General features: G+C 40.4%; 1 protein-coding gene and 1 long non-coding RNA gene across 9 annotated transcripts in view; one reads left to right on the top strand and one right to left on the bottom strand.

The window, feature by feature from the left end:
- The window catches only part of LOC127002753 (uncharacterized), a 191,294-nt gene that overhangs the window by 111,952 nt on the left and 57,114 nt on the right, over window positions 1–22,228 (top strand). The gene's annotated exons all lie outside the window — the stretch shown is intronic.
- On the bottom strand, window positions 17,154–21,520 carry LOC127002766 (uncharacterized). Its single transcript, XR_007756518.1, has 2 exons — window positions 17,925–21,520; window positions 17,154–17,759 (listed from the first exon to the last, which is right to left on the bottom strand). It is a non-coding gene; the product is annotated as an uncharacterized LOC127002766 (long non-coding RNA).

Below are 22,228 nucleotides of genomic sequence, written 5' to 3'. Positions count from 1 at the left end.
GGAGAAAGAAATGACAAGAAAAATATAAATGGCAGGAAGGAGGAGGAGGAGGAGGAGGAGGAAGGAAATTTAATGAGGGAAAGGGAAAAGAAAGAAAGAAAGAAAAGAAAATAGACAATACATTATAAGCACTGAAGAGATAAGACTTAAAACAAAAGGGAGGAGGAGGAGGAGGAGGAGGAGGAGGAGGAAGAAAATGTAAGAGATGAAGAAGGAAATTTAGTGAAGAAAATCGAAAAGAAAGAAAGGAAGAAAAGAAAATAGACAGAAGACAATATAAACACTGAATAGATAAGACTCAAAACAGAAGGGAGGAGGCGGAGGAGGAGGAGGAGGCGGAGGAGGAGGAGGAGGAGGAGGAGGAGGAGGAGGAGGAGGCAGGAGAGAAGAGGAAAACGTAAGAAAAATAGACAGAAGAAATATTTTGAAGCAGAAGGAGAGAGAGAGAGAGAGAGAGAGAGAGAGAGAGAGAGAGAGAGAGAGAGAGAGAGAGAGAGAGAGAGAGAGATTTACCTAGATTTACATAGACATTCAAACCACACAGACCCTATGGCCCAGACTAGGTGAAGTGTCCTTAAACCAAAGTATAATCCTGTTTAATTTTAATACCACCAAGACTTTGAATTTCTACCTAAGTGTCGGCCGAGTTTGTTTTTAAATTAATCGTTCGTGTTACACTGAGCTACTGAAGGCGGGAGTTTGTTCCAGTATCGCGCTACAACGTTGGTGAAGAAAAGTTTGGCGCAGTCTTAATTTACTTGTTTACACTTAAGTTTTGTGCCTTTATTTCTCACTCGGAACGTGTCATCGATCAAGAACAATTTAGATTTCCCCACATTCGTAAAACCATTGAATATTTTAATTAACCCGTCCGCTGCGATTGGCACGGATTTAGCCTGTACTAGTAGCCTGGAAACATACTCCCAGGTCTTTCTCTGTCTCTGTGGTGGATATGATAGTGGAGTGTTTCCCATGTGGTATTGGTGTGCTGGATATCCCCTCCCAAGGTGCATGACTTTATATTTTACTTCATTGAATTTTAACAGCCACTTTTTGATCCACTCCTGTAGCTTGGTGATGTCTTCTTGTAGGAAATCCGTAGTCAAGGGGTTAAAACAATCGATCACTTTTCCTCGGAGGCGACGTTACTTAAGAGAGACCAGCTTTAGGGGTGAGAACAGAGAGGTGGAAGAGAAGGGAGTATAGAGAGAAAGGGCGAGGAGAGAAGGGCGGAGGTAAAACAAGGCTCATTCATCACTGGAAAGGTTGAGGGTTGGGAGATAAGAAAGGGGGAGAGAGGGAGGAAGAGGGGAAGGGGAAGGAGGGAGGGGAGGAGGAGAGCATAGAAAGAAAGGTCAAATGGAAAAATTATGTATCACCCCCTTACTTCCCCCCTCCCTCTCACCCTTCCCCTTCCCATTCCCCCCTCCCCTCCCCCTCCCCCCCTTCCCACTTACCTGCATCAGTTAACGGCTCTCCAAGGGGCCACCTCACCTGCCCCTCACCTCAGCACTCACCCGGGGGAGCAAGAACACTCTCACTCTCCAGGGGCTTGCTTCTGTCTCCCTCTCACGCAGGGGAAAGGTTGTCTGTCTGTCTGTTTGTTTCTGTTTTCCTGTCTTGTGGATCTGTCTTTACTGTTTTTCTTTGTCTGTCTGCCTGGTTGTTTGTCTGTCTGTCTGTTTGTCTGTTTGTCTCTGTCTGTTTGTTTGTCTGTCTCTGCCTGTTTATTTGTCTGTCAGTCTTGTATTGTGGATCTGTCTTTCCTGTTTGTTTTATGTCTGTCTGTCTGTTTGTCTGTCGGTCTGTCTCTGTTTTCTTATATTATGGATCTGTCTGTCTTTCCTGTTTTCCTTTATGTGTTTCTGTCTGTCTGTCTATGTTTTCCTGTATCATGGATCCGTCTTTCCTCTTTTATTTTATGTCTGTCTGTCTTCTTCGCCTCTAATATTTTCCTCTTCCTCTTCCTCTTCCTTCCTGCAATTCGTATTTTTTGTTGTCATGGTGGTGGCGGCGTAGCAGTGGGGGCAAAGGGAACGTTGATAGCGCGCACTCACGTTGAAACTACTCCCACGAGACGCACTCCGCTATTCCCTCTTAAAAAGCGACATATGGAAGGAGAAGTGACTCGTGCCCAAGCTCATGAAAACAAGGTCGATATTTTAACTCTTTCGCTTTTCACATCAGCTATTTCTAAAGGACAAAGAGCGGGTCAGTCGGGTTCTATCAAGTGTTTCTTTACGTTCACGGTACAGAAGAAGGGTCAGATTACCACTAGGGTCATAAAACTACTCCTGGAAATGCCCACAACTCCTATGAAAGCCTTGTCAAATTATGTTCTTCTAGGTTCATGGTACAGAAGAAGGGTCAAACTACCACCAGGGTCATAAAACTACTCCTGGAAATGCCCACAACTCCTATGAAAGCCTTGTCAAATTATGTTCTTCTAGGTTCATGGTACAAAAGAAGGGTCAAACTACCACCAGGGTCATAAAACTACTCCTGGAAATGCCCACAACTCCTATGAAAGCCTTGTCAAATGTGTGTTTCTTTAGGTTCATGGTGCAAAAGAAGGGTCAAACTATCACCAGGGTCGTGAAGCTACTCCTGGAAATGCCCACAACTCCTACGAAAGCCTTGTCAAATATGTGTTCTTGGGCAGCGAAATGTCTTGTAATACAACCCCAAGACTCAACACTAAACATATCAGTGCGTGGGAAAAACAACATTCACAAGCTACTGGATTCTTTACACGAGAGATGAGGACTTAAGATTATGCAGAGAGGATCAAGTGTGTGGTAGAATCCGTAAATGTTGGAATAAAACTTATGTATTACTAAACCGTTCTGATGTTATGTGCTTACTGTTCATATTGTTTCATCTACTGTTTCATACTTTTTCAATAGGCCTAAAACTGTTCCTATGCTGTGTTATGTTCTACTGTTCCTATTGTTTTATCTACTATTTATTTTGGAGGGTCTATTGTTGGCGTCTGAAGAACCCACGGGAACATCTTTTGGGGTCTTGTCTCTGCCGTCTTAAGTAACCGCGTAAAACCATTCCTATGCTATGTTATGTTCTACTGTTCCTATTGTTTTATCAACTAGTTATTTTGGAGGGTCTTATTTTTGCGTCTGAAGAACCCACGAAACATCTTTTGGGGTCTTGTCTCTGTCGCCTTAACTAACCGCGTAAAACCATCCCTATGCTGTGTTATGTTCTTCTGTTCCCATTGTTTCATCTACTAGTTATTTTGGAGGGTCTTATTTTTGCGTCTGAAGAACCCACGAAACATCTTTTGGGGTCTTGTCTCTGCCGTCTTAAGTAACCGCGTAAAACCATTCCTATGCTGTGTTATGTTCTACTCTTCTATTGCTTCATCTACTGTTTATATTGGATGGTCTTTTTTTGTGTGTGTGTGTGTCTGAAAAACCCACGGGAACATCTTTTGGGGTCTTGTCTCTGCCGTCTTAAGTAACCGCGTAAAACCATTCCTGTGCTATGATATGTTCTACTGTTCCTATTGTTTCATTTACTAGTTATTTTGGAGGGTCTTATTTTTGCGTCTGAAGAACCCACGGGAACATCTTTTGGGGTCTTGTCTCTATCGCCTTAAGTAACCGCGGGACACGGAGGACGAAGAGGACAAAGGAAAGAGTAACGGTCCTCGGTACGATCAGGCTGCCACTCATGCCTTGCTAATGTGCGGGAGGCGGCCTTGGTCACGGCCCTCGAACCCCGGACCAGCGTTGCCAAATTATCGTACTCAAAACATCGCAATTATCAGTTCCAGGGCCCCGAAACTTTCCTACCCACACAGATAACGAGATTCCAGTTAAAGTTATCGTTAAAGTCATTACTTATTGGTGTCTGTTTGCGATAGCTGTGAATCAGAAACCGGAAATTACGATGTGCTGAGTGTCTGAGTACGATAATTTTTGGAACGCTCCCCTGGACACGTGGGTATGGGAGTCACGTGCCGCTCACCCCGCCACGCCACCTAACAGTACTAGCGGACCGAGGTTATCAAAGTACCCTCAAGGCCATTTGTTATACGTGCTGGCTATAGTGGCGTTAGGCTCTCTTGTGGGGCCTCTTGAACGACCCCCGCCCGGTAGTGAAGCAGGCGGATTTTATTTATAGTACTAGCGGACCGAGGTTATCAAAGTACCGTCAAGGCCATTTGTTCTACGTGCTGGCTATAGTGGTGTTAGGGTCTCTTGCGGGGCCTCTCGGACGACCCAGCCCGTTAGTGAAGCAGGCGGATTTTATTTATAGTGGCTGCCGTGATGTATGACTCTTGCAACATCGGGCCGCATAGTTTTCTGAGCCAGTTCAATTCAGTTCAGTTGAAGGTCCGGGAGACAGCCTTTGCAACGGCCTCCCCTTTGCTTCCTCTTGTCCAGTCTGTTCATGGGTGGTTGTAGTCCGCTTCCGTTGGGGACGCGCGGGTCGTAGCTCACAAACTAACCACGTGATCCTGTTTTAATTATTTTCTTTGCATTCATTGGTAAAAAGTACTTGGCAGAGATGATCTTTCGTATAGCCCATGGCACCGGTAGGCTCTCTTGGTGGGGCCTGGTTGTTGGTCCCATCCAGTGTTTTATAGTTGCGCCATCATGTTTTAGTCTAGCTGTCCCCCGGAGCTCATTTTTATCCTCTCTAGAGTTAATCTGGATTCCGGATTTTTGGGCGGTCTTCAGGACTAACCTCGTAATCCTCTTATAATATATTCTCAGTGTATTTCCCGGCAAGAAGTACACTACGGAGAGCCAATCTATCCTAACTTAACCTAACTAACTCTAGCGTAACCTTAACTAACCTAAGCTAAACCGGTCCGGGCGCTGAACATCCTTACGATTCAGGAATATTCAACACTGGGCAATGATTAATGTGCGGTGTGGCTCTCCGGCCCATGCTGTCCACCCGCCGGACGTGACACGCATGCGCGGTGGGAAGGACTGTGACGCGGGGTGCCTGCTTGAATATGCGAGGAGCGGGGCGATGGAATTATTAGTCGGAAGGTCAGGCGAGGGGCGGCGAGGGTGTTGGGTAAGGTCATGATGGTCACTGAGGAATTTGTATGGGGTAAGAACCGTAATCTCAGACTCCTTAGACCCGCGCTGCCAATTGAAGTGCACTAATCTGTCTTGTTGGCGATTTGTTAGCTCGGAGGATGGGTTGATGAGGTTTTGAGTTAGTTAATGGCGGTAAAACGCAGAGAAATATAGATGTTACTGGAGAATGTAAGACTAATGAAAGATGTTAATTAAGCTGTGTTGGCGAAGTTTTGTTATGAATGTGATGAGTTGATAAGGTTTTGAGGTAGTTAATGACGCTAAAATGAGAAGGAATATAGAAGTTAAGGTAAAAGATGTAAATGTTAATAAAGAATGTTAGACTAATAGAGAATGTTGAACTGTATTGATGATGATTTGTTAGCTCAGAGGATGAGCTGATAAGGTTTTGAGTTAATTAATGACGGTAAAACGAAGAGAAATGTATAAGTTAATGTAGATGTTACTGGAGAATGTAGGACTAATGAAAGATGTTCAGCTGTGTTGGCGAAGATTTGTTATTAATGTGATGAGTTGCTAAGGTTTTGCGTTAGATAATGATGGTAAAACGAGGTGAAATATGTAAGTTAATGTAGATGTTCCTGGAGAATGTAAGACTATTGAAAGATGTTAAGCTGTGTTGGCGAAAACTTGTTATAAATGTGATGTGTTGATCAGGTTTTGAGTTAGTTAATGATGATAAAACGAGAAGAAATATAGAAGTTAAGGTAAAAGATGTAGATGTTAATAGAGAATGTTGAACTGTATTGATGATGATTTGTTAGCTCAGAGGATGAGCTGATAAGGTTTTGAGTTAGTTAATGACGGTAAAACGAGGATGAATATAGAAGTTAACGTAGAAGATGTAGAAGATATTAATGTAGAATGTAAGACTAATGGAGGGTGTTAAGCTGTGTTGGTAATGATTGGTTTGAGCACTGAAGAGTTGATAAAGTTTTGGGTTAAATAATGAAGACTCAACGAGCAGCTGTCAGATTATTAGGACTATCCAACGCTGTTATGATCCCTGGCGCCAAGTAAAACACATGAAGCTGTCTTAGTTAATTCAGACAACGAGTGGGAAGGCTCTCGAGATGAAGGAGGAGCTCAGAACTGGGATTAAGTAATTGGGGAGACGAGAAAAGTGGGTAGAAATTGTGCTGAGTTAGCTTATAAAGAGTCACAGTGCGTTAGCTGTGGAAAACGCTTAGAGGACAAAGAACCTTCCTTAAGACTGTACCTAACGAAAAGATGCATTGAGTTAGAAGATAAAGGGCCATTAAGGGAGGAAGGAACAGAGGGAAGAGAGCATAGAGGGAGGACAAAGAACCTTCCTTAAGACTGTACCTGACGAAAAAATGCATTGATTTGGATGATAAAGGGACATTAAGGGAGGAAGGAACAGAGGGAAGAGAGCATAGAGGGAGGACAGACCCTTCCTTAAGACTGTACCTAACGAAAAGATGCATTGAGTTAGAAGATAAAGGGCCATTAAGGGAGGAAGGAAAAGAGGGAAGAGAGCATAGAGGGAGGACAAACATCTTTTTTTTTTTAACTAGACGAAAAATAGTAAATATAACACTACGTACTCATTGCTACAGAACTATTATTATTATTATTATTATTATTATTATTATTATTATTATTATTATTATTATTGTTGTTGTTGTTGTTGTTGTTGTTGTTGTTGTTGTTGTTGTTGTTAATAGTAGTAGTAGTAGCAGTAGACTAGTGGTAGTAGTAGTAGTAGTAGTAGCAGTAGTAGTAGTAGTAGTATCGTTGTTGTTGTTGTTGTTATTGCAGCAAAGAAGGCAACTCAAGGACAGAAAAAAGAAAAAAAATGACGTCTTAGTTATCTTATCACTAACGAAAAATTAAAAAAAGAAATTACAAGACCACGAACTTAAGCAAAAAAGAAGATTGTTAATTATACAGTTAAGGAAGCAACTCAGGGCAAGAAAGAATATATTAAAAAAAAACGTCGACATCTTGGTTATAAACGACAAAAAAATATACTTGCAAAACTACTTAATACTTACTTAAACAGAAGATTATTATTATTATTATTATTGCAGTAAACTAGAGCTCAAGGACAGACAAAGATTAAAAAATAAGAATCTTGCTTATCTCAACACGAACGAAAAAAAATGCAAAACTAGTGACTTACAAAACAGATTATTATTATTATTATTATTATTATTATTATTATTATTATTATTATTATTATTATTATTATTATTATTATCATTATCATTATTATTATTATTATTATTATTATTATTATTATTATTATTATTACTACTACTACTACTACTATTACTACTACTACTACTACTACTACTACATCATACGAGGCAGCTCAAGGGCAGAAAAAAAGAGAAAAATCTACATCTTGGTTATACGTTAAACAAAAGAGAAAAATCAGTAAAAATAGATGAAATAAATAAATAAATAAATAGGTAATAATATTGTTGAGTTGATAAGTCGTTCAGTATTAGGAATAACTGATTGGTTGAGAGAGAGAGAGAGAGAGAGAGAGAGAGATCTATTGCTCTCTCTCTCTCCTTCCATCATTTGTTCTTTTCTCGTTTTCTTCTTCTCTCTTTCGTTCCGTTTCTCTTTTTCTCTTTCTCTCCTTGATATTGGAAGACCTCTATTAAATTATCTCCCTCTCTATCTGTCTATCTATTATGTATCTATCTATCTATCTCTATCTATTTATCTATCTATGTATCTATCTTTCTCCCTCTATCTCTCTCTAACACTTCATTTGCAACACACACACACACACACACACACACACACACACACACACACACACACACACACACACACACACACACACACACACAGACACATTACAAACTCACTCACTCACTCACTCACTCACTCACTCACTCACGCAACCTTTTTGTCACGGCACTTAAGACCCTCAACTACCCGCCTCTGCCACTCCCTTCTTACGCCGCCTTGACTTGACGCAAAGAAGAAGTCCCCCCTCCCCCCCCAGTGACGCGGACAAGTACCCTAAACAGCCCTTCATTGCCTGGTATGCTGCCCACTGTGTAAGGTCTAATGGGTATGAACTTCGTCCAATACAGCGTCATTTTTGGGGGTTCTTATGCTTGAATGTCTCGGAGCTTTCACACCCTCGCTGGATAAGGTCTCAGTGGGTTTTGGGTTTTGTAAGCGACTGACCTGAACTTTAGTCTCCGTTGTGGGTATTTTTGTTATTTTCTATGTTTTGTTTTGTTTTACTGCTTCTTTTCCTCCTCCTCCTCCTCCTTCGTCATTTTCTTCCTCTTTTTCTTCTTCCTCTTCATTTTTTTTCTTATTTTTCTTCTTGTTCATCATCATCATCTTTTTCTTCTTCTTCTCTTTTCTCTCTTCTTTTATTTCTTCTCCCTTCTTCTTCTTCTTTCAATTTCTTCTTCTACTTCTTAATTTTTTTCTTCTTCATTTTCTTCTTTAATTTTTTTCTCCATTTTTTCTTCTACTTTTGGCTTTTTTTGTTTTGTTTGTGTTGCTTTGTTTTGGGTTTTGTATTTGTTTCCCTGTAAACCAAACAAACAAACAAACACACTCACTTTCTACGATACACCAACACACACACACACACACACACACACACACACACACACACACACACACACACACACACACACACACACACGCACACACATACCAAACAGCACAACCTCTCACACCCTCATTTTCTTTTTTCTTCTCCTCTTCTTCTACTTCTTCTTTTTCTTCCTCTTCTTCTACTTCTTCTTATCTTCTTCTACTTCTTCTTTTCTTCTTCTTTTCTTTCTTCATCATTTTTTCTTGTTTCTTGCTTTTTTATTTGTTTTTCTTTTGTTTTTTTAATATTGCTTTCTTTTGTTTCTTCTTTTTTTTGTCTCCTCTACTATAAAACAAACAAAACAAACACACACACTTTCTATGATACGCCAAAACACACACACACACACACACACACACACACACACACACACACATACACACACACACACAAGCAAACAAACACATAGCAAACATCACAAACACTCACCCTCAGCACCTCCTCATCGCCTGTCACTCCCTGTTGGCAGCACAAAGGCGTGACACGTACCCAAGACCAGCAACAACAAGCCTGAGATGCACCCAAAATAGCCCCTCTAAGTAACTGCCCTTAATCTTGTGTTATGTTCGTTCAGATTTACGAGCCAGTGGCGTGATGCGTGACGTTCAGGGGACACACAAACAGACAGATAAACAGATGATATATAAAGTACTCCTGATCGTGTGCCATGTTCCCCGACCCCTCACGAAGATAAACTGGTGATATATAAAGTACTCCTGATCGTGTGCCATGTTCCCCGACCCCTCACGACAAGGATTAGAAGCTGCAGGGGAGGATCAGAACGTCTAGGAAAGAAGAGAACATAAAAGCCGCAGACCCCACATTGGAGAATTTGAACCAATTAATATATATAGAGAAGAAAAAGAACATGAAAGGATTAGAACCCACGAGGAAGTATTTGAACCCTCAGAGAAGAAAAAGAACGTATAACAATAAAAAAAGGGTCAGAAGTTGAACTCAGAACCCACAAAGAGGAATTAAAACACCCCAAGAAGTAATAAAAAAAAATACATATATCATTGAAGATTCTGGCTGACGATTACGAGCCCAGCATGTGATTGAACCTTGAGTGAACGACCCTCCCCGCCACCACCACACACACACACACACACACACACGCACGCACGCACGCAGGGAGCCGCCGAGCCGTCCCCACACAAAAGGGTCGGGCTTGATGAAATGTTTGACCTCCGTGGCCCACAATGGCTACTGCGCGGCGTGTTGACAGTCATCTCGGGGCGCACAATGCTGAGTACACACACGACCCGGCAAAGGCGCAACCACCCCTCCGCAGCACGCCCCGCCTTGGTGACTCCGCCAGGAAAAGACAGCGGGGTGAACGGAGACGAGCGGATTTTTTTTATTGAACGAAACGGTAAAAATTGCTCCTTGTAACCCAAAGAGACTATTTAAAACTACAACCATCTGTTTCTGCCCTACCATAGTTATTTATTGGAAGGAGACGAGCTGTTTTTTATAGAACGATTCTTATGGAAGGATGAAAATTGGGACGAACGATTTTTTTTATAGAACGAAACGGTAAAAATTGCTCCTTGTAACCCAAAGAGACTATTTAAAACTACAACCACTTCTGTTTGCCCTACCACAGTTATTTACCAGCGAGAAAAATAATTGTTTTGGAAGGAGACGAACTGATTTTTGTAGAACGATTCTTATAGAAGGATGAAAATTGGGACTTGTAAGGGAAAAGAACAGTCGGTTGAGGAGACAAACTGATTGTTATAGAAGAGTTTTTAACGGAAGGATGAAAATTGATACTTGTAACCTTAACAGACTCATTTAAAAAGCACAACTATACTGCCACTGCTTGTAACGCCACGGTACCTTACAAGCGATGAAAGGAACCACAGACTTAGGAGACGAACTGTTTTTAATAGATTGAACGGGTAAAATTTGATACATATAACCTAAACAACCTTGATTCAAAAGCACAGTTCCTTCTGCCTATCATGATACAGAGGAAAATGACCGCCGGTTAAGGAGACAAACTGACCTTTTTTTTTATAGAACGAAATGGTAAAACTATCTATTTGTAGCCTTGACACTCGGAAGGATGAAAATTGATACTTGTAACCTTAACAGACTCATTTCAAAAGCAAAACTACTGCCACTGCTTGTAACGCCACGGTACCTTACAAGCGATGAAAGGAACCACAGACTTAGGAGACGAACTGCTTTTAATAGATTGAAAGGATAAAATTTGATACATATAACCTAAACAACATTGATTCAAAAGCACAGTTCCTTCTGCCTATCATGATACAGAGGAAAATGACCGCCGGTTAAGGAGACAAACTGACCTTTTTTTTATAGAACGAAATGGTAAAACTATCTATTTGTAGCCTTGACACTCGGAAGGATGAAAATTGATACTTGTAACCTTAACAGACTCATTTCAAAAGCAAAACTACTGGCACTGCTTGTAACGCCACGGTCCCTTACAAGCGATGAAAGGAACCACAGACTTAGGAGACGAACTGCTTTTAATAGATTGAAAGGATAAAATTTGATACATATAACCTAAACAACCTTGATTCAAAAGCACAGTTCCTTCTGCCTATCATGATACAGAGGGAAAATAACAGCCAGGAAACAAACTGACTTTTTTTTTATAGAACGAAATGGTAAAGTTATCTATTTGTAGCCTTAACAGTCTCAACCCAAAGGCGCAGCTACCCTTTCCGCAGCACGCCCCGCCATGGTGACTCAGGCGAGGACAAGAACAGCCGGGTGAACGAAGACGAAGTGCATTTTATAGAGCGAAGGGTAAAAAGTGGCACATGTAGCCTTAAGAGAGACTGTTTACATCACAACTTCTTCTGCAGCACGAGGGCGAGGAAAAGAGCCGCAGGGGTGGGAGGGGACGAACTGCTTTTTATAGAAGAATACTTAAACGGAAGGATGAAAATTGATACTTGTGAGCTAACAGACACTTCAAGAGCACAACGACTTCATTTGCTGCACGAGAGCGAGGAAAAGTACACCCGGCTTGAAGAATTCGATCTGCTTTTTTATAGAACGGTACACAGCAGGCGGACAAACTGCTACTTGTGACCCTAACACCTCTATTGAAAAGCACGGCTCCTCCTGCTCCTCCTCCTCCTCCTCCTGCTGCTCCTCCTGCTGCTGCTCCTCCTGCCCGCCACGCCTCAGTCACTCACCAAGCCGGAGAGGAGGACAAACAAACAACCCTCTCATGAACGGTGGCTCAAATAGAAAGATAAAAATAGACCTTTTAGGTGCTGCCTATAGCGCCAATAGACTGTCTTGAGGGGCCTCCAGACGACCCCAGCCCGTTAGTGGCGCAGGTGAATTTTATTTATAGTGGCTGCCGTGATGTGTGACTCTTGCCTGGCCCATGCTGCCCCCCGGTGCTCCACTTGACTGAAGTCGCTGAAGTTAGGGTTGATTGAAGATCCGGGCAGCATGTGGGTAATCTTCCGGCACTCGGCGATGGTTGAAAATTGTCGGCGTCCTTCGGTGGGACTGGAACCCGGGTCCTCGGGCTCACCACGCCCGCACGCTGACCACTCGGCCACCGCCTCCCCTACGGCGGCAAGTTGAATCGTTTCGTCAAAAACACATCTACTCCTGCAGTCCACCACGCCACAGTTGCTTATCAAACAAACGGGTAAACAGCTTGGAAAAGAATGCAAACAACCCTCTTGAGAGCGGTGCCTCAAATAGAAAGATAAGAATATACTTGCATCTTGAATCGTTCTAGTCAAAACATCTACTGCAGCAGCCCGCCGCGCCACACCTCCCCGCCAGCCGAGACAAGAACACACAACACCAGAAAGATGCTGCACGAAAATAAGGATAAAAAATGCTTGCAAGATAACGAATTTCAGCTGTCGAGTCAAAAGCATAATCACACTCTGCTGCCCCAGCCACTCAGAAGCTGGGCAAAGAAGACGGAAGAAGTACAAACACCCTTGACTGACGGCACTTTACGAAAATATGATAAAAATGCTTCCATAACAACTTGCTTATTTAAACTGTCGCGTCAAAAGCATACAGCTTGCCCCAGCCTTTCAAAGGGTGGGAAAAGAACATGGAAGGACAAACATTCCTTTAAGACAGTACCTCGCGAAAAAGAAAGGATAGTAATGCTTCCTAAACATCCTATTTACTTAAACTGCCGCATCAAAAGCATAATTACAGGCTGTTTGTCCCTCAGAGGCTGGGAAAAGAACATGGAAGAAGTGCAAACAACGCTTTTAAATGACACCACGAAGAAGAAATATTGAGAAACCTACAAAACTACATTCTTACTTAACCCCTCGAGTCAAAAGCATCAATACTATTAGTAGGTGATTTTAATTGTAAAGAGGTAGATTGGGAGATGTTTGAAAGCGGTGGTGGCGGCTGTTTGTCCCTCAGAGCCTGGGAAGTGAACATTGTAGAAGTGCAAACAACGCTTTTTAAATGACGCCACGAAAAACAAATATTAAGAAAATTGACAAACTACGCTCCTACTTAAACCTTCGAGCCAAAAGCATCATAACAGGTTCTTTGTCACTCAGAAACTGGGAAAAGAACATTGAAGAAGTGCAAACAACGCTTTTTAAATGACACCACGAAAAACAAATATTAAGAAACTTGCAAAACTACATTCTTACTTTAACCCTCGAGTCAAATCATTAGTTCAGGTTCTTTGTCCCTCAGAGGCTGGGAAAAGAACATTGAAGAAGTGCAAACGACGCTTTTTAAATGACACTTAACGAAAAAGAAACAATCAAACTTGCAAAACTACATTCTTACTTTAACCCTCGAGTCAAAAGCATTAGTACAGGTTCTTTGTCCCTCAGAGTCTGGGAAAAGAACATTGTAGAAGTGCAAACAACGCTATTTAAATGACACCACGAAAAACAAATATTAAGAAACTTGCAAAACTACATTCTTACTTTAACCCTCGAGTCAAATCATTAGTACAGGTTCTTTGTCCCTCAGAGTCTGGGAAAAGAACATTGGAGAAATGGAAACAACGCTATTTAAATGACACTTAACGAAAAAGAAACATAATCAAACTTGCAAAACTACATTCTTACTTTAACCCTCGAGTCAAAAGCATCATTACAGGCTCTTTGTCCCTCAGAAACTGGGAAAAGAACATTGGAGAAGTGCAAACAACGCTATTTAAATGACACTTAACGAAAAAGAAACATAATCAAACTTGCAAAACTACATTCTCACTTAAACCCTCGAGTCAAAAGCATCATTACAGGCTCTTTGTCACTCAGAGGCTGGGAAAAGAACACTGAAGAATTGCAAACAACTTGAACCTTACGAAAAAGAAATATTAAGAAACTTGCAAAACTACATTCTCACTTAAGCCCTCGAAACAAAAGCAACATTACAGAACGAAAGAAAAAGACCAAAATACAATAGAAAACAATAAGATCAGAAACCCAAAACGAGAAATAAGAAGCAAGAGAAAAGAAAAGAAAAGATTAGAACCCCAAAACGAAGACTAAGAAGCAAGAGGAAAAAAAAGAAGATCAGAACCCCAAAACGAAGACTAAGAAGCAAGAGAAAAGAAAAAAAAGAAGATCAGAACCCCAAAACGAAGACTAAGAAGCAAGAGAAAAGAAAAGAAGATCAGAACCCCAAAACGAAGACTAAGAAGCAAGAGGAAAAAAAAGAAGATCAGAACCCCAAAACGAAGACTAAGAAGCAAGAGGAAAAAAAAGATCAGAACCCCAAAAAGAAGACTAAGAACCAAGAGTAAAAAAAAGAAGATCAGAACCCCAAAACGAAGACTAAGAAGCAAGAGGAAAAAAAAGAAGATCAGAACCCCAAAACGAAGACTAAGAAGCAAGAGGAAAAAAAAGAAGATCAGAACCCCAAAACGAAGACTAAGAAGCAAAGAGGAAAAAAAAGAAGATCAGAACCCCAAAACGAAGACTAAGAAGCAAGAGGAAAAAAAAAGAAGATCAGAACCCCAAAACGAGGAATAAGAAGCAAGAGAAAAGAAAAAAAAGAAGATCAGAACCCCAAAACGAAGACTAAGAAGCAAGAGAAAAGAAAAAAAAGAAGATCAGAACCCCAAAACGAAGACTAAGAAGCAAGAGGAAAAAAAAGAAGATCAGAACCCCAAAACGAAGACTAAGAAGCAAGAGGAAAAAAAAGAAGATCAGAACCCCAAAACGAAGACTAAGAAGCAAGAGGAAAAAAAAGAAGATCAGAACCCCAAAACGAAGACTAAGAAGCAAGAGAAAAGAAAAAGATCAGAACCCCAAAACGAAGACTAAGAAGCACTAGGAAAAAAAAGAAGATCAGAACCCCAAAACGAAGACTAAGAAGCAAGAGGAAAAAAAAGAAGATCAGAACCCCAAAACGAAGACTAAGAAGCAAGAGGGAAAAAAAAGAAGATCAGAACCCCAAAACGAGGAATAAGAAGCAAGAGAAAAGAAAAAAAAGAAGATCAGAACCCCAAAACGAAGACTAAGAAGCAAGAGAAAAGAAAAAAAAGAAGATCAGAACCCCAAAACGAAGACTAAGAAGCAAGAGGAAAAAAAAGAAGATCAGAACCCCAAAACGAAGACTAAGAAGCAAGATGGAAAAAAAAGAAGATCAGAACCCCAAAACGAAGACTAAGAAGCAAGAGGAAAAAAAAGAAGATCAGAACCCCAAAACGAGGAATAAGAAGCAAGAGAAAAGAAAAAAAAAATTAGAACCCCAAAACGAAGACTAAGAAGCAAGAGGAAAAAAAAAGAAGATCAGAACCCCAAAACGAAAAATAAGAACCAAGAGAAAAGAAAACGAACATAATAGAGTAAAGCATAACGATATATATCCCTCAGAAACATGAAAGAAGAGCAAACAACCCTCAAGAAAAAGCAAATATTACGCAACTTGCCAAACTACTTTCCTACGTGAACTGCCGCGTCAAAATCGTAACTAATATATTTTCGTATTTTTATTATCTTTATTATTATCGTCTCTGTTTACTTATCTATCTACCTGTCTATTTATCTATTTGTTTAGCTGTCTATCTATCTGTTTTTGTATTTTTTATTATCTTATCTTTTCTATCCTTCGCTATCCTGTCTATCTATCTGTCTATTTCCATCTTTATTTATCTATCTGTCTTTCTGTCTATCTATCTATCAGTCTGTCTATCTACCTGTCTATTTATCTATTTGTTTAGCTGTCTATCTATCTATGTTTTTGTATTTTTTTATCTTTTCTATCCTTCGCTATCCTGTCTATCTATCTGTCTATTTCCATCTTTATTTATCTATCTATCTTTCTGTCTATCTATCTATCAGTCTGTCTATCTACCTGTCTATTTATCTATTTGTTTAGCTGTCTATCTATCTATGTTTTTGTATTTTTTATTATCTTATCTTTTCTATCCTTCGCTATCCTGTCTATCTATCTGTCTATTTCCATCTTTATTTATCTATCTATCTATCTCTCTATCTGTCTATCAATCTATCTGTCTATCAATCCTCCGTTGGGAAAGGTTTTATCAGTGAACTAAAGTAACTATGATAATAATAATAATAATAATAATAATAATAATAATAATAATAATAATAATAATAATAATAATAATAATAATAATAATAATAATAATAATAATAATAATAATAATAATAATAATAATAAGGGTGATGCTTAAGTTACCCCGTCGTGAGCCAATCTTGAAAGTCACTTAACAAAAACTCGCCAAAATTTTCCGTTCTATTCCTGGATACCGAAGATTTGAAAACGTGAGACCTCCCCTTCAGAGGCCCAAAGTTACCCTATATTAATGAACTTCAAGCCATACCCTCCTCCTCCTCCTCCTCCTCCTCCTCATCCTCCTCCTTCTCCTCCTCCTCCTCTTTTTCCTTCCTCTTCTTCCTCCTCTTCCTCCTCTTACAAATTGCTTCCATACCCTCGTCACTCCTTCTCTGTGTTGCTCTTCCTCCTCCTCCTCCTTCTCTTCCTCCTCCTCCTCCTCTTTTTTCTTCCTCTTCTTCCTCCTCTTCCTACTCGTACAAATTACTTCCATACTCCAGTCACTCCTCTGTGTTGCTTCTCCTCCTCCTCCTCCTCCTCCCCCTCTTCAAAGGCCACCTCTCGTACCCTTCTCCAGGTTATTAGATATTCTCACCCTCTTTACACACACACACACACACACACACACACACACACACACACACACGCACACGCACATGATTAATGACGGTAATACTAAATAGATTGAACGGAATATAAAGAAAAGGAAGATGAAAGCAATTAATTATTACAAGAAACCTTTGAATAATAACTTGAAATATTTGGCTTATATGTTTGTTTATGCATTTATCTGTTTATCTATCTATCTATCTATCTATCTATCTATCTATCTATTGTCCATTTTCTGTTTCTGTCTATTTTTTTTATACATATTCAAAATCTAAGGAAATATTTTAATAGTAAGCTTTTTATAGTGTTTCAGAGAGAGAGAGAGAGAGAGAGAGAGAGAGAGAGAGAGAGAGAGAGAGAGAGAGAGAGAGAGAGAGAGAGAGAGAGAGAGAGAGAGAGAGAGAGAGAATGAATAAAAGAGAGAAAGAAAGAAAGTCAGGAACGAAGAAAGAAAGAAAGAAAAAGAAAAAAGAGAAAAAAAAAGAATGAATGATGAAAGGAAAAATAATAAAAGAAAAGAAACAATAAAAAAAGAGAGAAGGAAGGAAGGAAGGAAAAAGAAAGAGTTAATAACAGAAGAAATGAAAGAAAGAAAACAAAAAAAAGCAATACCCGGAAAACCTTGGTCGCCGCTAATTTATGTTCCCGGAGGTGTAATCTACCAGGTGTGTCGATGCTTACATATAAGGCCTCTCACCGCCTCACAAACACCTGCCCTTCCGATAACCAATCAACACGCCGATACCCATTCTTTCTACACAGGTGACACGGTGCCGTAGACCCGATAACACCACTCAGGAACACAATACCAAGAAAACATTTATTACATATTATTCTTATTATTCGGATCCCAAGCACATGTATTTGACAAGGCTTTCGTTGGAGTTTTGGCATTTCCAGGGGTAGTTTTATGACCCTTCTTCTGTACCATGAACCTAAAGAAGCACATTTGACCAGGCTTTCGTTGGAGTTGTGGCATTTCCAGGGGTAGTTTTATGACCCTTCTTCTGTACCATGAACCTAAAGAAACACACATTTGACAAGGCTTTCAGAGGGGGCATTATAGGGTAGTTTTATGACCCTTCTTCTGTACCATGAACCTAAAGAAACACACATTTGACAAGGCTTTCGTAGGAGTTTGTGGCATTTCCAGGGGTAGTTTTATGACCCTTCTTCTGTACCATGAACCTAAAGAAACACACATTTGACAAGGCTTTCGTAGGAGTTTGGGGCATTTCCAGAGGTAGTTTTATGACCCTGGTGGTAGTTTGACCTTTCTACCTATGAATTTGCATACGAGGTAGTAACGACGATATTTATCACCAATTTTATCTACCTGTCTATCTATATCTACCTGTCTATCCATCTACCTACCTACCTGTCTTCCTGTTTATCTACCTCTCCACCTTTAAATTCGTACACGGCCTGGTAGTGACAACATGACGAGGACCTGATGTGGACGCGTTCCCAGAGAGGCGTGGAGGTGACAGGCCGAGTCTCCCGTCCAATTAGCTATCACGGTTCCCTTTGGTCACGGCGCGTCACTCTGCGGGGCCTCTCGTGGGTCGGAATCTGTCACTTCATAAATGCGTCAAGATATCAAGGTTCAGATTCTTAAACATTTCGGCTCCAAAGCTCACCTATTTGACAAGGCTTCCGTAGGGGTTTGGGGCACTTTCAGGGGAAGTTTTATAACCCTGATGGTAGTTTGGCCCTTCCTCTGTACCATAAACCTAGAAGAACATATTTGACAAGGCTTCCGTAGGGGTTTGGGGCACTTTCAGGGGAAGTTTTATAACCCTGATGGTAGTTTGACCCTTCCTCTGTACCATAAACCTAGAAGAACATATTTGACAAGGCTTTCGTAGGAGTTTGCGACACTGTCAAGGGTAGTTTTATGACCCTGGTGGTAGTTTGGCCCTTCCTCTGTACCATAAACCTAGAAGAACATATTTGACAAGGCTTCCGTAGGGGTTTGGGGCACTTTCAGGGGAAGTTTTATAACCCTGATGGTAGTTTGGCCCTTCCTCTGTACCATAAACCTAGAAGAACATATTTGACAAGGCTTTCGTAGGAGTTTGCGACACTGTCAAGGGTAGTTTTATGACCCTGGTGGTAGTTTGACCCTTCCTCTGTACCATGAACCTAAAGAAACACACATAATTGATAAGGCTTCCGTAGGGTTTGGGGCACTTTCAGGGGTAGTTTTATGACCCTGCTGGTAGTTTGACCCTTCCTCTGTACCATGAACCTAGAAGAACATATTATTTGATAAGGCTTTCGTAGGAGTGGTGGGCATTTCCAGGTGTAGTTTTATGACCCTGGTGGTAGTTTGACCCTTTTTCTGTACCATGAACTTAAAGAAACACATTTGACAAGGCTTCCGTAGGGGTTTGGGGCACTTTCAGGGGTAGTTTTATGACCCTGCTGGTAATTTGACCCTTCCTCTGCAGCGTGAACCTAAGAAAACACTCATTAGAACCCGACTGATCTCGTTCTTGGCCTTTGGAAATAGTTGATGTGAGGGGCGGAATCTTCAGGGAATGCAAACCTAAGATTTCCCTTCCCGTCTGGAGGCCAGATATTTAACCCTCGAAGGAAATCTCTTTTTGGTCTGAGTTTGAACGTTTCTCAAGGTCCTCGCCCAGGTGGTGGCTGAACGGTTAGCTTGCGGGCGCGAAATCCTGGTGTACCCGGGTTCGCGTCCTGCCCGCCTCCACAGCTGGGATTTTTCAGGGCGGTGACTGAAAAATCTACCCACATCACATGCTGTCCTGAAAACCACCTATCAACCCGGACTCTAAATTCTCTCTCTAAATGAGGATCACGAGCTCCGGGGGGCAGCATGAGGGAAGCAAGATGGCGCCTCTATAAACACTTGCCTGCGCCATAACGGGCTGGGGCCGACCACCAGGCCCCACTAACAAAGCCACCGGCGGCATAGGCAGACGGAAAAAGAAACTCTAGCATATACTCCTAAGTTTACCTTACCTTACAAGTTTACACATAAGGGATTACAATTCGGATTAGTGAAAAAATATCCACCAAAGAGATTTCGAGTGATTTGGATAACATTAATAGTTTGACAGATAGTTAGAGATAGATTGATACTTAATAGATATGTAGTTAGATTGTCAATAGATTGATAGTTAATAGAGATAGATAGATATATGTACAGCTAATAGACAGAAATATAGATAGTTAATTAATATAGTTAGATGGTTGATAAATAGATATGCGAGACCTTTTTTGTTGTATTTGGTTTTTGCCTTTGAACTGCCTCCCTTACTGTAAAAATAAGATAGATAATTAGATAGATAATTAACAGAGCGAAGTAAGTGAAACATGACCAGTGATTAGCGAAACGGGGTCGACACACGTTTTAAACAGGAGAATAACACGCACACACGCACACACACACATAAAACATTAAAACATTACTCACCAGATGTTGAACACGATATATGAAACCGTCGGGCGGCTCGTGCGATTAGACGGGAAACGAAAAAAAAAATCTGAGTTAGCGAAAATATTTAAATGCCCGACTATGATATTTCGAAAACGAGGTCATGAACGTTTAACGGAGGGAGTGATTTGGTGCCGGAATAGAAGAAAAAATTGAAGATTGGTTTGCTCGCATTTATAAAGACACTTAAATTACTTCATTCCGGGCGTCCAAATATTTCTGTTTACTTGAATATAACGAAAATGAGAAAAAAAATAAAGGCGGAAGAGGAGGAGGAGGAGGAGGAGAAGTGAAAGGGAAAGACGAGAATTGGGAGGAGAAAAAGAAAGGAAGGAAGGAAGGGGAAAAATGAGAGAAAAAGGAGGAAGAGGAAGAATAGGAAAAGGAGGAGGAGGAGAAATAAGAAACATATAAGTAGAAATGAGAAGAAAGGAAGGAAGGAAGAGGAGAAGGAAGGAACAGAAGAAAGGAAGGAAAGAAGGAAGGGAAAATGAAAAAAAGAAAGAAGGAAAATAATTGAAAGAAAAAAAAGGAAAGATAAAAGAAAAAGAAAAGAAGGAAAATGAGAATGGAAGAAAGGAAAGAAGGAATAAAGGAAGGAAGGAAGGAAGGAGAAAAGAAAAAAGCAGGAAAATGAGAATGAAGAAGAAAAGAAAACAAAGAGAGAAGGAAAATAAGAATGGAGGAGGGAAAGAAAGAATGAAGAAGAAAAGAAAACAGAAAGAGAAGGAAAATAAGAACAGAAGAAAGAAAAAGAAAAAAAAGGGAAAATAAGAAAGAAGGAAAATAAAAAATGAAAGAAAGGAGGGAAGAAGAAAAAATTGAGGAAACAAGAAGGAAGGAAGGGAGGGAGGGAGGAGGGAAGAAAGGAAGGAAGAAAGACAAAAAGAAAAAAAAATGAAAGAGGAAATAAAAAATAAAAGAAGGAAAAAAAGAATGAATGGAAGGAGAAAAGTAAAAGAGAAAAGGAAAATAAGAATGAAAAAAAGAAAAGAAAAAAAAGAGAATCAAGTCCCTACACAATTTTTTTTTTTTATTCGGTTTTCTATTAATTTCAGCACCTCGATGGATTTTTACGCACATATATTTTTTAATCTGATTTGTCAAACGTAAAAACACGACCCCGGAATATTAATAAAAAAAATCATCCTTCGTTTTAGTTTCCACGTAAAATTAAAAAAAAAAAAATCGTGAGTGATGACGTAGGAAGCGGAGGTGGTGGTGGTGGTCTCTCTCTCTCTCTCTCTCTCTCTCTCTCTCTCTCTCTCTCTCTCTCGCTTCATCTATCTCTATCTGTCAATATCTATCAATTTATCTATCTATCTATCTATATCTCGTTCAGTGTGTGTGTGTGTGTGTGTGCCCGTAACGCTCCATAGGCTACCCTTTGCACTGGTGGTTGGCCCCTTCCGATAGTGGAGCGCGCGGATTTTTTTTTATAGTAACCTTGTAATGAACCCCAGGAGGGAGTAGATGGGTCAGAGAAAAGGTTCTTGTACGAGTGTTTGGGTAACCTTAGTCTGTCTTATGAACCCACATAGACATAGAAATGATGATAACAATAGGTAGATAAAATAGAATGATTGCTAACCGTGATGTAGTACAGAGAAATTTAAAGATATAGAAGGAGAAGAGGAAGAGGAAGGTAGTACAGAAAGTTAAAGAAAGAGGTAGAAGAAGAGAAAGAGGAGTAGATAAAGAGAGTACAGAAAGAGGTAGAAATAGAGGAAGAGAAAGAAGAGGAAGAAGTGTAGTACATAATGAATTAAAGGTATACGAAAGAGAAAGAAGAAGAGGAGGAAAAAGAAGAATGTCAATGGGTCATATTCTTAAACATTTCGTCACCCCAGCATACACATACTTGACAAGGCTTTCATAGAAGTAGTGGGCATTTCCAGGGGTAGTTTTATAACCCTGGTGGTAGCGTGTACCACCAGG

The sequence above is a fragment of the Eriocheir sinensis genome, chromosome 24, assembly GCF_024679095.1.
Source record: "Eriocheir sinensis breed Jianghai 21 chromosome 24, ASM2467909v1, whole genome shotgun sequence".
In the NCBI taxonomy this organism is placed as follows: Eukaryota; Metazoa; Arthropoda; class Malacostraca; order Decapoda; family Varunidae; genus Eriocheir; species Eriocheir sinensis.
The sequence above is the reverse complement of the archived record's forward strand: the minus strand, read 5'-3'. Positions and strand labels throughout refer to the sequence as shown.